Source organism: Triticum aestivum, chromosome 1A (assembly GCF_018294505.1).
Source record: "Triticum aestivum cultivar Chinese Spring chromosome 1A, IWGSC CS RefSeq v2.1, whole genome shotgun sequence".
NCBI lineage: Eukaryota > Viridiplantae > Streptophyta > Magnoliopsida > Poales > Poaceae > Triticum > Triticum aestivum.
The window spans coordinates 32701226-32712414 of NC_057794.1; the positions used below are offsets into that span (position 1 = coordinate 32701226).

At 40.7% G+C, this 11189-nt stretch overlaps 2 long non-coding RNA genes and 1 pseudogene across 3 annotated transcripts; 1 reads left to right on the forward strand and 2 right to left on the reverse strand.

Moving 5' to 3' along the window:
• The first annotated feature begins 200 nt into the window (after positions 1 to 200).
• LOC123086907 (LRR receptor-like serine/threonine-protein kinase ERECTA) lies at positions 201 to 2606 on the forward strand (annotated as a pseudogene).
• A 3157-nt stretch (positions 2607 to 5763) lies between these two features.
• Positions 5764 to 7739, reverse strand: LOC123082160 (uncharacterized). Its single transcript, XR_006438973.1, has 2 exons — positions 7199 to 7739; positions 5764 to 6998 (listed from the first exon to the last, which is right to left on the reverse strand). It is a non-coding gene; the product is annotated as an uncharacterized lncRNA (long non-coding RNA).
• Positions 7740 to 7849: 110 nt separating this feature from the next.
• On the reverse strand, positions 7850 to 9619 carry LOC123082048 (uncharacterized). 2 transcript variants are annotated; one of them, XR_006438949.1, is made up of 5 exons: positions 9520 to 9619; positions 8977 to 9079; positions 8555 to 8654; positions 8062 to 8195; positions 7850 to 7930 (listed from the first exon to the last, which is right to left on the reverse strand). It is a non-coding gene; the product is annotated as an uncharacterized lncRNA (long non-coding RNA). The 2 variants fall into 2 exon arrangements; XR_006438938.1 differs by having other exon boundaries at positions 7867 to 8195.
• Positions 9620 to 11189: the final 1570 nt, after the last annotated feature.

Sequence of the window (11189 nt, forward strand, 5' to 3'; positions counted from 1 at the left end):
CTGCTCAATGACACATGCTTGTGTAGAGCAGAATGTTAGAAGGTCTTGCACGCGGTCCTTGCGGAATCAGCTCCACAACCTGGCCGAGCACGGGCTACACGGCAAGCCTCTCAATCACTTTCTTTTGAACTGTCAACGGCATCAGGGCATCGGGACTGTCGGTCCTCAAGACTCTTCATTCAGTCACTGACGAACAGTACACGCGGTGCTTCAGACTTCAGATTCTTCCTCGGTCAATGATGGTACATGCCTGTGTGGAATCAACTCCATAATCTGGCCGAGCATGGGCTACACAGCAGGCCTTGCAATCACTATCTTTAGAACAATCAACGGCATCAGCGGACGGACTATATATCCATGCATGTAATGTGTCATGTGTGTGCTTTGGAGCTTCACTTACGAACTATAGACCTGCACAACATGAGCCTTCTCCTTGCTTGGGAGCTCCTGCTATTCCTCCTTGCCTTGACACAGCTTTCTTGTGCCTCAAATTCTACGCATCCATCACTGGATCGGCAAGCAGAGGCACTTCTCCGCTGGAAATCTAGCCTAAGCAATTGTCACTATTTGGACTCATGGAGAAAGGAAACCAGCCCCTGTAACTGGAAAGGTATTACCTGCAACACTGTGGTGTCTCGTGGCCATGACCATTGACCAGGGTGATGCTGTCCTAGTTGTGTCCAGCATTTCGCTTGATGGCTATTACCTTGAAGGCAGGTTGGATAGTCTCCACTTTGCAGGCTTGCCTCATCTTGTCCATTTGGAACTCAGCGGCAACTCTCTCTGGGGCTCAATCCTGTCAAGCATTGATGCTCTTGCCGAGCTCACTCACTTGGATCTATCCTTCAATGGCTTGAATGAATCTATCCCAACATCCCTAGGTAATTATACTAAACTAACCCCCATCAATCTCTCTTGTTACAATTTGTTTCTACCATGCCTAGTACAGTAAGAAGACTAGAGAATTTAATGAGCCTCTCCACTTTGCAGGCTTGCCTCGTCTTGTCTGTCTGGACCTCAGTTACAACAATCTCTCAGGCTCAATCCCATCAATTATTGGTTCACTTGCCGGGCTCACTCACTTGGATCTATCCAACAATGGCCTGAGCGGATCTATCCCAACATCCCTAGGTGATTGTACTAAACTAATCTCCATCGATCTCTCTTACTACAGTTTGTTTCTGCCATGCTAACGACAGTAAGAACACTAGAGAATTTAATGAACCTCTCCACTTTGTAGAGTTGCCTCGTCTTCTGTATCTGGACCTTAAAGGCAACTCTCTCCGGGGCTCAATCCCTTCAAACATTGGCGCTCTTGTCGAGCTCACATATTTGGATCTATCTATCAACGATCTTGATGGAGCTATCCTACCTTCCATAGGTAATTGCACTAAACTAACCTCTCTGGATATATCATGCCATTTGCACCTACAAGCTTGCTAGCTGATTTAAAGATGGTCAAATTTAAGTTGTAACAACTTTATTGACCCAATATCTTGTAAATATAAATATTTATTAAAATTTTACACCTTAAGTTTAACAGCTTATCTGGTCATCATATTGTCTTGATACACAATTTAAAGGTGATAATTTTTCAGGCTTGCCACATCTTGTCTATCTGAACCTCAATGACAATGATCTATCAGGCCCAATCCCATCAAGGATTGCTGCTCTAGCCAAGCTTACATTATTGGATATATCCATCAATGGCCTGAACGGATCGATCCCACCAACTTCCCTCTGCTTATGATACAATTTGAGCCTCCTCATTTGGGAAATTTGGCCAGATTAAACTTTGTAGACCTTAAATTTAATAGCTTATATTTCATATTGGACCTCAGCGGTAACTCTCTATCAGGCTCAATCCCATCAAGCATTGGTGCTCTTGCCGAGCTTAAATTCTTGGATATATCCTCCAATAGACCTGACGGATCTATTCCATCATCCATAGGTAGTAGTAATAAACTAACCTTCCTCAATGTATCATAAGCACCTGGTTGGAGACAACCCTTCAGCAATGGGCTTTACTTGACCCCACCTCCTAAATTTGCAAAATGTGTCATATTAAATTTTTGTACATCCTAAGTTTGACATTATATCTGCTCATACTGTCTTGCTCCATGATTTGAAGGATGATCAATTTTGCAGGCTTGCCTCATCTTGACTATCTTGACCTCAGCAGCAACACTCTCTCAGGCCGAATCCCTTCAAACATTGGTTCTCTTGCTAACCTATCGTTTTTTAATCTTTCCAAAAATAGCATACATGGATACATCCCACCATCTATTTGTAATCTTACGAAATTAACCACCCTTGATCTCTCTTACAATTTGTTGTCTGGAGGATTCATGACTTGTACACTAGGCACACTAGACAACTTAACGGAGCTCTATTTAAGCCACAACATTTTAACTGGCCCAATACCGCCTAGATTTTCAAGTCTCACGAGTTTGAAATTGTTGGATTTTTCCAACAATCAAATCATAGGTTCCATTGGAAGCATAGGGAACATAATGAATTTACAATACTTGGATCTTTCTAACAATCAAATAAGTGGTTCTATCCCTTCAACCTTCTCAAATTTGAAAATGGAAAATGGAAACTAAACTATGCCATGGAAAATGAATTTTCCGTGCAAAGAAAATGAAAACTCCGTTAGGCAACATTGTTTGGAATTCCAATATGCACTCTTGTGCACAATATGAGATCATTTGAACAAACTATGCCATGAATGTGGCCATAAGATTGATCATTTGGCTTGAAAGCCATGAATCTTCACGCATGATAGCTCGTTTCTGAGAACATTTTTTAAAAATAATTGCCGTATTACAAGTTTATTATTTTTCCTGGAAACTTTGTCACATATAATGACACAATGCGAAGGTTTTCCAATTTTTTGAATTTTTTTTGAATTTTTTATACCTGTTTCAAAATGCGGTCAAAACGGCGGGCATGACCGTTCCTAGCTAGTGGTTGAATCTTGGAAAACTTTTGGTGCTTCTCTAAATAAATAGATACTTATGTATCTAGAAATGATTTTCAAAAAAAGTAAAGAGCAAACTATAAGGCAGCTGTAGTTCAAATTTGATCCGCTTCCAGCTGGATCAGCGGAAATTTGTCTTTTTACCAGAGGTGGATAAAATCTTTTGACACCCAACTATTTGGTCATTTGTGCATTAAATATGGCCTAATAGTTTATAAAATTGATTTCATCCAATTTTTCAATAAATATATTGTAGGTCCTTCACAAAAAAAAACCTTCATCGCGGGTGCCTCCCATCTCGTGCACCCCCTGCCCCGCTGGTTGTACCCCCATCTTCTCTACGCGGATCCGCCTCCGAGGTAGCCCTGTTTTCTTCAGATCTCTACCAAAGGACTGGGCTTATGCTTGTAGTGTGTACGATGATGAGCACCTGGTGGAAGTTAGAACCTTACATTTTGTAGTATATTTCAGATGCATAGATAGATTCTTCGATGCTTCCTAGGCCTATACTGTTATGTTTGGCTTGAATATCTCTAGTTTGTATTTTAGCTCCTGGGTGCTAATTTTAGCTGCTGAACCATTGGCAGTGGTTTGTGGTGGTCTGCATGTGCTAGCGATACTAAGCATCCTATCTAAATTTAACCTTAGGTTGTACATTTGTTGATTTTTGAGTTTGGCTTCGTATTTTTCTATATGCATTTAGCCTCCACTGAATCTTTGAGTTCCTGTTTCATTGTGTCAACGCAACCTTAATCCAGATACCATCGTTCCCAGAGAATCCAAATTTCAGTTAGTTCATGTCAACGTGGCCTTATCAGCATGATTCGACCATGAATCCATGATATTATCTAGTGCAGCCAATGGGTTACTCGTGGTACCGATTGCTCTTATGAAATGGACAGTGCCACGTGCAAATGAACTGAAACATTTTATTTTATTTTATTTTGTGGGTACTTTGAGTCTTGACCATCCCAGGTCTGAACCCTGCAACACAGCACAGCACTGGTATAGTGCATGCATCCTGTTAATGCGGAAGGTTTCATATATAGACCGATAATCCACGTGACTTTGACTGAATTGTTAAGTTAGTATATTATACTTGACCGTCTCCGTCTGGCGCCCACACTCCCTCACACTACGCATCTTCATCCACTGGGATGGACACGCGCTACGCATTTTACGTAGTATACATCTATGGTGAGCCAGTCAGTAATGGTGGCCGAGTCATTGATACTCACCTAGCAGCCACTTGTTAGCCACTTGATTCAGAGTTTCAAACCATATAACCCCAAGTCTACTTTCATCATAGAAATGAAAGATAAACCGATGAGGTCGATGGAGTGAGCAAGTAACCATGTGGTATCTCTTCTGTTCTGTTTTGTTTCTTCTTGCTTAAGACATGCTTCCTCTTGCTTAAGACATGCTGGATCTTCGCTTATACTTCAAAAAATTGAACGAATCATGCATGCATGTAAACAGAAATCATGATGTAAATTTTCTAATCTGAATTCTGAATTTGAATCAGAGTTGATTGTTAACTCTGAATCTTTCAGACCTCATGGGTTACTCCCAAGTAAGTGTGAAGCCACAGTACGTGTTTAAAAATCTTACAGGTGCCAAGTTAACTTGAATCAGAGCAGAAAGCTAACAGCAACCTTACAACAAAGTTTTTTAAATAATACTGCCGATCTGTTGTCTTTCTACTGGTACTCGACTACTGGCAGAGAAAAATGTGCATAAAGGCCCTGTTCATGTGATTGACCAAATTTCCCACAAGTTTTAATGCTCGCAGATTTTAGTTGGCTCCGTTCATTCTTTTCAAAATGTGCATACATGCCCTGCTCACATGTCCTTTTCCCTGCTGCCTCGATTAGGATGATTACCTTAGTTTTTTTACGCTATTTTATACAGCATCAGAACAACCTAGTATTCTAAGGATGCCTCACTTTGAAAGGTATTCCATCATCCGGAGGACTCTGCATCATATATGATATTGATTAGTTAGATGGACTCTGCATCATCCTAGAACACCACGGTCTCTGTTAGTGGTATGCATGCATTAGAAACACAATATGTCTGTATGTAATCTAACTTGCAGTGTGTGTGTGCCATGCAGGGAGATGGTGATCAGGTGAACAAAATATGCCTGGAAGACCTCTGGCACAATGGCGGTGTGCAAGCAACGTCTTGTTGCATTCTACTGGTACTGTCTGTCGTCTCGTGTCAGCGTCTCATTATCGTGTACAATCTAAATGAGTAATTCGGAGTCACTTGTGTTTGATTTCAGTTCATAATTTTATTATACTAGTAAGCTTACACGTGAAAATTCACGTATATAGAAAAAAATTCAATCATAGTAGCCAAAATTATTACCAACGAATTTGTAATTGAAGTTAAGTTTCAAAAAAGCTAGTATAATTAAGAAAATTACTTTGTAATGTACCTAAGTATTTATGTACAGATTCAAGGAATTTAAATTCACAGCTTCATTCTCTTTGAGCTGTTGTTGGTCGTTCTTCAAACTTATGAATACCAATGAGCTACGTATACATACATTTACACCTTTTCTCTCTCTAAATCCCATTGATGGAACAACGTAACAGAAAACACATCGGTCCTTTTGAGTAAATCAATGTGTCTAGAAGCATATATATATGCCAGTGGGTTAAAATGCGCATTACCATAACCTTAATATCATCATAAGTAACATGAGTACAAAAATAATATAAGCTTAAATGAACTCGTACATAATGAAAAGGCAAGGAGATATGCCATGTCCAGTTGTCCACAAGGATCAACATGCTCATTGGGGAAAAAAGAAACCCACTCTGCCCTTTACAAAAAAAGTCATGCCACCTGAGATACAACACCGTTAATATTTCCTCCTCAAGCATATGGGTGGCCTGCCTACACAAATCATCAAGATTGGTACTGCTTTGCCAGTAACCTTGTGGCAATATCTGGTGAGTATGGTTTTCTTGAACACCAAGGGGCATGGATCTCCAATACGTTGCGATAGATGTGATCTATCTTGTGCCTCATTTGAATGAAAGGAATATAAAAATTGTCAATAAAACTATGTAGGAGTGAAATTCAGCACAACCAAAAAGTGTTAATCACTCACACAATTAAGCAATACTGAAAACTTTTACTTGGATTGGGTTGAAAACTTTTACTTGGATTGGGTTTCTCTATTAGCTGCAAACCTTAAGATTACATAAGATCCTTACATTACAAACAAGGGGAGATTTTCAACAAGCTATTGACAATTGATCTGTAACGTTAGCAAGGTAGATCTCGATCCCAAAGCCATGCCATTGAGACATGTATTGACATATACTTGGTGAAGAGAACTCTGCTGTCATATGTAAATTTACCTGTCCTCCCAATCTATCAAATGGCATCTAAAGTGTGCAAGAATATTATCCCCAGAGCTATAATATTACTGGCATGCTAAATAAAAAGGCAGTGCTCTTGCATGTTGTTGGCCTTGCTGCATGGATGGAAGCATGTCTATCTTCTAATTTATTTGCAATATTTAAAATTTAAATTTACACAGATAGGTTAGAACATCATTCCTATAGGACATGAGGTGTTGCAAAGGCACAAGGATTCACAACAGTGATTATATGAGGAGTAAAAAAGCATTTAGGCTACATCTAGAGCTATCTATGTATGTCCAAATTTTCATCCAGCAATGGTGAGTACAAAGATACACATAATATGAATCAATTGTACTCCCTCCGTCCCATAATATAAGATCGTATTACATCCAATTTTTGAGCAAAATGAGTGCAATAAGATATTATATTATGGGACGGAGGGAGTACTTCCATTTGGACGCTGAAGATAACTGCCAAATACTTAAAAAGAAATTTGGAATAGGGGGAACCCGTTCAGTCAAGTCCAGAATTCAGCAAGAACTGCACAATGTTCACAAATGTACTGGATCACACTTCACTGAAGCCTGCTCCTTGACTGATTTATGTGCACATAGCCACGTAGTGAAATGCATCTGGAAGCAGCAGAAATGTTAAACAAAATAGACGAAGGAGCAGAAGCCCCGATCTTTTCCCAGAAATAGAATGAGAGTATGTAGATTCAGAATTTTAGATTAAGGAACATTGACCAGAGGAAGGATCAGCAGTACAGAACCAAAGTAATGAATAACTTATGGTAAATTTGTAAGGGTCATTTGAAACCGAAGTATTGCACCTGATCTACTTCTGACGAATACCACAAAATCATGAAAGCTCCTCAACAGCACCGTAAACCAACTGATAGAGAAGCAAAGGAGATGACCAATCGTTCAGGAGGCAGGTAGCAATGATGGCTCACATGGATTTTGTATTTTGCATTGAAGGGGATGAATTTGCTCATCACCATAGTTAAAGGTAGTTTCAGATGATCATGATTTCTGTATTCATTAACATGGCATACAGAAATTAGCAAAATCAATGAAAATGGAAGAAATTAGCAAAATCAATGTTATTGGTGGACAGAGATTTTTCTTTAAGATGTAGATCTCAAAGTAAAAGGGCAGCCCCAGTGCATGTAGCTCCCGCTTGTGCAGGGTCTGGGGAAGGGTCTGACCACTTTGGGTCTATTGTACGCAGCCTTTCCCTACATTTCTGTAAGATGTAGATCTCAAAGTAAACAAAGTAAATAATCATGTCCAACAAACGATAGACAGGCTACTCATTACATGAACCAGGTGTAGAGAGCTACTTGTAGAAACAAGTAATAATGACAAAGTGCAACCAATTCTTATATCTTTATGTAACTATGCGTCAATAGGCTCAATATACCTCACTTGTAGCTGAAGTGAAGATCGATTCTGGATCAATGCAAGCTTCCGGGTATCTGCACAGTAGCAATATCATAAGCTTCTGGGTTGTTGCACTTGCTCCCTTGATATAGTTGAAGCAAGAAAAAATATTCAGTAAACTGAAATGAAAAAATTTTATAAGTAGAGAACCATCATCATCGTCAATAGGTCAGAAAGAGAAGCGCCCTCACCGCCCAACCACTTTGTGGTCGCTGCAGCGAACGAAGTGAGTAATATGGTCGTGTTGTACCTCAGGCAGTAGGGGGACAGTGTTGAGGGAGTGGAGGTGCTCAGGTGGTCTCCTTGCATCATTATCTTCCGTCTAAAATTGATGCAGTTGGGCTCAAATAGATCGGCGCGGTGTCACGCTCGGCAGCAATACCTCTGTATATCAGCAACCTCGACGGTGGTACAGAAAGAAAAGAAGCAGAAGCATCAATTTTTTTTGTGGAAGGATCATATACTGGGAAATCCCGTTAACATGAGAAAATACTTGTGTATTAGTACAACATGATAGTATTGTAAGTTTGTAACTCCTTGTATAATGAATATTTCAGAGATTTTTCTTTAAGATGTAGATCTCAAAAGTAAACAAAGTAAATAATCATGTCCAACAAACCATAGATAGACTACTCGTTACAGGAACCAGATGTAGAGAGCTACTTGTAGAAACAAGTAATAATGACAAAGTGCAACCAATTCTTCTATCTTTATGTAACTATGCATCAATAGGCTCAATATACCTCACTTGTAGCTGAAGTGAAGATCGATTCTGGATATGCAAGCTTCCGGGTATCTCCACAGTAACAATATCATAAGCTTCTGGGTTGTTTCACTTGCTCCCTTGATATAGTTCAAGCAAGAAAAATATTCAGTAAACTGAAATGAAAACATTTTTAAAAGTAGAGGGGCTTGGTGCCAAGCATTTCAAATAAAACTAACATCTCTAGGACCGTCTTCTCAAAAAATAGAAATGGAAGACCAGGTAAATTTTGCAACAGTCTCTACTTTTATGAAGAGTCAACTGACTATCATAATTTTTGGAAGGGCTATGACTATCACACTCATGAACAAAAAGATACAATACATCATTGGGAAAATGGCATACTAAGTGCATATTGCGAGAAAAGATATATATAGAGTGGCTAAACTCTCCCACACTCACCTTATCTTATAACCTGAAGGCACATATCAGCATACCCAAGCTTCTTTTTAGACTTATTCCATTCATAGTTGGTAGCTGCTTACCCATTGTTCTAGAAAATTCACTGATAACAGGAACAACAATGATTACATTGCATCAAAGAAACAAAAAAAAATGCAGCCAAGTAATTCTGGCATGGTACTACCTCACTATTCAACATGCTTTTGTATCAATCTACACTTGTGCCCCGCCCCACTAAAAATCCTTTGTAAACCACCACTTAAATCTAGGGTTGGGATAAAGATGAAATGTCGAATATAATCCCCCAACAGCAATATACACATGTGAATTCTAGCTGCAAAATTGAGTTGACTGGTGATGTAATCGGATTTTTGGATGAGTCAAGTTTCTTAAACATGTTTATGGTACAACACTTTTGACAAATGTATCCATCTACCATTACCAAACTTAAGACCTCAAAACAAGGTTTTGCTAAGAGAAACAAGATCTGAATTTCGTAATATGAGAATAGAAATTTGCAAGAGAAAGAAGCCGAAAACTTACAAATAGAAGGGGAAGGGCCGGTAGCTGGAGGAGCAGTACTACGGAGAGTCGGAGCAGCTGAGGAGGCCGTGCTCATGGTGGTATTCCGTGCAGCGGCGACCACCGGCGGTTGGTGAGCAGCATGGGCATCCATGCATGATGTGCTCCACTGCTCCTCCCCACGGCGTAGTGCCCAATTGGTCATTAGAGATTATATACACAGGAAGGTGAAAAAGGAGAGATGTTGAAGGAAAGGAATAGTCACGGGATTTGAGGAGATGATTAGGAAATTGTTTTGGAAGACTATTAGGAAGCTTACAATGACGTCTGAAGCTTCCTTTTGCTTTTGCTATTTGGGCCAGCCAAATCTCACGCAAAACTGATAAGAACCGGGCATGTGTTAGTTAATATCCAGAACCTGTTTATTTGGTGGTCGGGTGCCGCGGCGCGGCGGCTCCTGCGGCGACCCGCGGCGAAGGGTGCGGCGGCTCGGCGGCTCCCGCGGCGTAGGGGTGCGGTGGCTCAGCGGCTCCCGCGGCGACGGCGGGGCAGCGAACGGCGCGGGGAGGATGGGCGTGCGGAGGGCCCGCTCGTGGTGTGGTGTCCGTTGGGAGGGGAAGGGGGGAGGGGTCGTGCGGGCGTTGCGAGGAGGAGGAGAGGGGAGAGGTCGTGCGGGCGTGCGTTTTGGGAGTGGTTTTTTTTTTCAGCGGCGGTGCAGGTTAGCGAGGATGGATGGATCAATGGCTTAATGCGTGGCTTGGTGTGTTAAACACGGGAGGATTATGGGCCATCGGATATTGTAGATGAACGGATAAAATTGCTTGGATCTGCCCTTCTCTTTCTTTTATAGGGGTAGTAGATGCTCTTGATCTTGTTCGGTTCCATACTAGGGAGCTTCTTCTCCTCTCATGTTGTTGTTGTCGATTTGGTACTAGCTAGAATGATTCCTTGAGCTTGATAATGACAGACTGTACACTGTCTTGCTCCAGTGTTACATAATTGTTATCACAGTACACACATACCTCGTTGTTGTCCATGGATATTGTTCTCTGCTGCCAGCATTGACTGGTTGTAGTTGTTTCGACAGATCACATCACATTCACATGGGCGCATGTGTAGCACTGACTGGTTGTACACACATAATGTTGGCTGATTGTCCACACATAATGTTGACTGGTTGTACACACATAATGTTGGCTGTTATGTATTGATTTTAGTGTCGAAAATGACTCAAACCTGAAGTACTTAAAATAGATTGTCGTTCCTTTTTGTTTGTTTTGATACCCATATACCAATAAATCAGGGGGAAATTATTGCCTGGATAGGTGTTTTCTTTTATGAAGTTAGTGGATGTTTGATCAAGTCCCCCTTTCCGTTGTATGAAACGTTTCTCCTGTTGTACTTAAAAAGCTTTCCGCTGATGGCAGGAAGAAGAAGGCTGTTCACAAGAAGATGGCAGGAAGAAGCAGGTTGATTCAATTCGATCCTCAAGGTTAGGGGTGGGCAGAAAAACCGACGAACTGAACACCGAACCGAAACCGAGACCGAATAAACCGAATTTTTGGTTTTTTAAATTGATACAGACAATTTCGGTTTTTAGTTCCAATAGCTGAACAAAGTTCGGTCTGTTCGGTTGTTTTCTCGGTTAGCCGAACTAGTATGCAGGAGTACTAAGCTAGCGTGGAATTTCT